The sequence below is a fragment of the Oryx dammah genome, unplaced genomic scaffold (genome assembly GCF_014754425.2).
Source record: "Oryx dammah isolate SB20612 unplaced genomic scaffold, SCBI_Odam_1.1 HiC_scaffold_2, whole genome shotgun sequence".
In the NCBI taxonomy this organism is placed as follows: domain Eukaryota; kingdom Metazoa; phylum Chordata; class Mammalia; order Artiodactyla; family Bovidae; genus Oryx; species Oryx dammah.
This window is the reverse complement of record NW_024070186.1, coordinates 133,137,340-133,143,339: the sequence shown is the minus strand read 5'-3', so window position 1 is coordinate 133,143,339 and position 6,000 is coordinate 133,137,340.

Genomic DNA, 6,000 nt, shown 5'->3' with positions numbered 1-6,000 from the left:
CTTTGCCCTACCTATTTATCCCCCTTTCCCTGCTCACTGTTATCTCTTATCTGAATTTAGACTTATGTTTGAAATAGAGTGTCAGAATACATTTTTTTTATCTTCAATTCAAATTCAAATACCAAAAGCTACCCATATGCAGAATACATAAATTCTAAGATTCTTTTCCAAATTCAAAATTCTACATTTATGGCAAATATGGGTCAAGTACAAGTTAGATATTTCTTCTAAACCTTGAAAATACGCTCAGAATTGCTTAAATGTAGAATTGAAGTGTATTTGTTCAAGAAAACCAACTTGAATTATTATTCAAAATAGAATTTTAAATGTAACCCCCTAAAATAAATAGCTCATCCTGAGCATGAAAGTTTGTAAAGCAAATTCAGCAAACTCAAGGTTTCTGAACAATAAAATAATACTAAGACATTCAGTGAAGCTGATCAAAATATTAATTATTTCTCTTTATAAAATGGATCTGAAATCTTTTTAGTATCAGATTCAGCAAATAATTATCACTAATATTAAGCATATATTTGAAGTTATTTAGGGATGGTGGAAATTTTTTTGCATGTAATATATTAGTTTTAAACAAATAATGGAATAATTTTAGCACTATGTAAGTTTTTGGGTCCCGCAGAGTGTGTGTGTGTGTATGTGTGTGTGTGTGTGTATTGCACTGTGAGCTGGTGTGGGCCCTGTATCTCAAGGGTGGTAGTGAAGGAATGGAGGTTTTGAGGTAGTAATTATCATGTATTTCTAAATACCTTTTACTCATCTGAAAATTCAGTGAGGAAAGCTAAATGTTTTCTAAATATATGACAATTGTAACAATTCTTTGTAAAGTTTGGGCCAGCTTTTAAAAAAATCAAGGACCATACGTCTCAGATCAGTTTATTATCTGAGTCCAAGTTCACCATAGACAAAGCAAAGGAGGCCCCTTTGTGTATGTGTGTGCTTAGTCCCTCAGTCATGTCTGACTCTTTGCGACCCCATGGACTCTAGCTCACCAGACTCCTCTGTCCATGGGATTCTCCAGGCAAGAATACTGGAGTGGGTTGCCATGCCCTCCTCCAGGGGATCGTCCCAACCCAGGGCTGGTTTACTTTTGATTCTTCTGTCTTCTTGTGCCTCCTTTGCTCTTATTTTTATTCAGTCATTTGCTCCTCTCTCGGGTAAATAAACCACTTGCCCTAGGTCTTGATAACTTTGAAAAGCAATCTGAGCTTAAAAATCAATTTAATGACATGTTTCTGTAGCATTAACGTCCTTTGCTTGTCTGCATTTGGCAGAGTTAAATAAGAAGACGATCCATTACAACACCTATAAAAATAAATGTGCTCACAGAAGGGCAAGCCTGTGAAAGTCCAGAAGGCTTTACTATCCATCTCAAGTCTAAACATCTCAGCATCTTGTCCTGACTTCACAGTCCTGAGAGAGTGAGGAGACCTGGGCATCAGTGCTCACCAGCAGTGCTATTTTCTCCTTAATTGGGAGTTCAATAATTTAGTTCACTACTTCACTAGAATGAATCTGGAATGATTTAGAGACTTGATTTCATAAACTATGATAATCTATTCCTCTTTCTGGAAGTAGGCACGGTGAATGTGAAGGTAATCAGAGACCTCTGCAGAATTCTAAGGCCTGGAAGCTACCAGCACACCACTGGTTGCCTGTCCTTGTCTCTGTTTCTCTTGTTGTGGTGAAATTAATATGAAAAATACTGACTATGAGAGTACAGGTGCTTAATTGTTATTTTTCAGTTGTTAAGTTGTGTCTAACTCTTTGAGACCCCAGGGACTGCAGCACACCAGGCTTCCCTGTCCTTCACTGTCTCCTAGATCTTGCTCAAACTCATGTCCATTGAGTCAGAGATGCCATCCAACCATCTCATCCTCTGTCGTCCCCTTCTCTTCCTACCCTCAATCTTTCCCAGCATCAGGGTCTTTTCCAGTGACTCAGCTCTTTGCATCAGATGGGCAAAGTATTGGAGCTTCAGCTCCCACATCAATCCTTCCAGTGAATATTCAGGGTTATTTTTCTTTAGAATTGACTAGTTTGATCTCCTTGCTGTGCAAGGGACACTCAGGAGTCTTCTCTAGGACCACAGTTCAAAGGCATAAATTCATATTACTTAAAAAAAGATTATGACCCATTTTCTAAGAAAATGAAAATGTCTGTATTTTTTAAAAAGGTGTCTGCTTCATTTTGATTATAATTTTGCTTTGTACATTCTGTGCACCTCAAACAAATCTCACAGTACTAATAAGATACTCTCAGGATAGATTTTTTTTCTTATGTAAAGATCAAAATTGACCTTATTTTTAATAATATTATTCATGATCATTCAGTTTTTAAAACTGAAATTTTTCTTGTGTAATTGTGGAAATAAGATTATTATTTTCAAGAACTGAACAGACCTAGTCCAAGGATAAAAGGAATCTCTCCTACTTTACTACCAAATAAATGTGTGATCTGCAGCATCAGCTCTATTTTAGAGCTTGTTCCACTTTAGAATCTCAGGCCCCACCCCAGACCTTCACTTTAACACATCCCCAGGTCATTCTCCTGCACATGAATATTTGAGAAGCACTGCTATAACAGTTCTTTGGAATACACACATAATGACTTTTTTGATGCCAGGCTGTTATTTTAACCTCCAAACCCCAGCCTAGATGGATTTTAGATTTTGTTTAAAGATATGATCTATCCTTTTGTTAATATGCTTTATATACCCCATACAAAAAAGTAGGAATTGTTTTGCTTCTAAAGAATACTTTGTATTTCTTTAAAGCATTGGCTAAGAATCTTGCATAAGGTCAGGACTTTATGTAGCAAAAATGCCACGGTAAATAGGACCTATGATTGAGCTTAAATTCTCAAATATATCCAAATTTCGGGGAAAATGTGCATGTAGAAAAAATGTGAAATATCAGATGATTATTTTGTGAATAATATTATTAGCCTATCAAAGAATTCCCAATAATATTCCTGTTTCATTTATAAAGATTCAATTTACATACAGATGCTGAAGCACAAATAAGGTAGCAAATTTGTTATATCAGCATCAATTTTTAGGGGTTATGACACCAAGAATGGTTCCATAAATAGACTACCCAGGGATAGTGCTGTGTCTTCCTCCAGGGTCAGCCTGAAGCTGGAGGTGTTTCTATGCATAGGTCATTAAATCCTAGGCACCTTAGGCACTCTTATTTTCATTTTTCTCAAAGATATTTATAATAATTTGAAAATAGTACATTACATATATTTCCATAGGAAGATAATCCATAATGTTTGTAGAAAATTATGAACTAAATACATTTAAATAAATATTTTATATTCTTGAAAGATTGGATGTTTATTCTTATATGCCTGTATTGGGTTTAGAAACCAGAAATTTATGTGTTTTGCAATATTTTAAGTATATCAGTGTCTTAGAAAATCTAAAGATTCCATTCTAAATCAATTTACTATTATGAAACTTTGAGAACTCTCACTCAGATTTTAATGCTGACTTACATAACACAATAACCATAAATGAATAAATGAATGTTGAACTTATTTTTTTTAATTAGAAAATATCTGATTATTTTTAAATATTCTAAATCTTTTTTCTTCAAACTAAAATTACTAAATGTTTCAGTTGACTTTGCATAAATATATAATTTCAAATGCAAATCATGGTAAAAGTAACACTATATTATTCTTTTGTGGTTATAAATATCAAAAGATTTAATTCATTTTCTTCCATTTAATCAATTACTCTCAATATGACTCAAATGAAAGGATTATATAAATGGTTTTATATATGTATCTTAAAATCAGAATTTTATATATGATTATTAATAAAAATCAGTAGGTGAAAATGAAATACACATGCAAATGCTATCTCTTTTAAAGCCATTCATTTTCTTTACATTCATATTAGGATTAACAGTTATTTTTTGTTTTGATTTTATCCTAACTTTACCTTATGAAAGAAGTAGGAGGTAGTGTAAGTTTCTAGAAGGTTTTTATTTCTGAATTATACTTAGAAGAACAACAACTAGAAATATCCATCAAAGGTATTCCTATGGTAACTTTAGCTTACAAACGTTAATGTAACTGATTGTCTGAAAAGAAGAGGGAATATCCCAACAGCACTGGTAGTTCTGTGTGCTGAGATATAAACAAGCCCATTTCTGTGACAGCATGTCAGAAGGCTCCAGCCTTAAGTGATCTCATGGCTGGATGGCAGATGGGCAAGGAGACCCCATGAGATGCTGCCCAACAACCACCACACCTTTCTCTACCAGAAGATTGAATCTTTTCCTATAAAGCAAATAGTGATGTTTTCAGGTGTCAGCTCTTCCAAATTCCCACCCTTCTGCCAATCTCCAGTTTATCTTGGTATCCACACATTCTTGCATCTTCCCCTCCAATCACTAGAAATGAGCCCCTTCTTCCTAATGGAGTCCAGGACACCTGGTGTCTCCATGCATTATCCCATAGGCTCGAAGACTCTTCCTATAACTACTCATTGTCTTGTGTTTTTCATTCTAAACATCTTTCCTTGACACAGCTCCCCCTTCTAACATCCCTATAGTGAAAGTATACTTGAGGTCATAAAGACCAAAAGTGAGCCATTAATTGTCAAATGAATGATTATTTCAGCTTGTCTCACTAGCACTCCCTGTTTTGTTTCATACTTGAGAGTCCCTTGGACTGCAGGAGATCCAACCAGTCCATTCTGAAGGAGATCAGTCCTGGGTGTTCTTTGGAGGGAATGATGTTAAAGCAGAAACTCCAGTACTTCGGCCACCTCATGTGAAGAGTTGACTCATTGGAAAAGACTCTGATGCTGGGAGGGATTGGAGGCAGGAGGAGAAGGGGACGACAGAGGATGAGATGGCTGGATGGCATCACTGACTCGATGGACGTGAATTTGAGTGAACTCTGGGAGCTGGTGATGGACAGGGAGGCCTGGCGTGCTGCGATTCATGAGGTCACAAAGAGTCGGACACGACTGAGCGACTGAAATGAACCAAACTGAACTGAACCAGTATCATCATCTACCCGCTTTGGACACTTTACATCTCTCTGTCCCAATTCTCCTCTGTAATGCTCTGTGTAACTGTGAATGTTTTTTCCATGACCCACTTCCTCTCACTTATTTTATACTTCTTTATGATCTCACCATTTTCTGCAGTATTAATTACTGCATTCAAAAGGAATTAACAACTGTGGATAACGTGATTTCAGGCTTCTATCCTCTGGAACTCAGAGTCAGTATATATCTGTTGTCTGAAGTTACCTATTTGGTGTTTTTTGTTGCTGTTGTTTTTATTATGATGACCCTGTAACATTAGTACACACCCTCCCCCCTCTATTGAGAATTTAGGTAATAATATGACATGGTCTTGTCAGCGACACACATAAAGGCCATTTATAATCATGTCTCATTTACCCTTTACTTTCCTTGATTACCTCCGTTTTTCTTCTCCTCCTTTATATACTATAAATATAATCCTGTGACTCTTTCTTAGTGTGCCCCTTTGCCTTCTTGCCCTTATGTGGTTTGGCAAACACTGTTCACTTTGTCTAAAACGCCCACTACCCCTTGCTTGAGAGGTAAACAGCTTTTTGTTCTACAAAAACCAGTTCAGATTTCATTTCTTCTTTGATGACTTCCTTGACCCCTTTTCTGCAATTGCCATCCATCTATAACTTTGTTTTCTCTCTCCTGCTTGTGCCCCTTATGAGATTGGAGTTTGGGAAGGTGCTTATCTCTACATCCTTCACTTCTAACTCAGTGAATGGCCTAGAGCAGTTAGTGACTTTCTTTCTCAATTTATTTATTTATTTATTTATTTTGAGCTTTGTTCCTTTTTTCACAAGATTGTTTCAGTGATTTGGAGTCTTTTGTGGCTCTATATACATTTAAGGATTATTTGTTCTAGTTCAGTGAAAAATGTCATAGTGAATTTTAATGGAGATTGAATTAATTCTGTATATTTCTTTGGG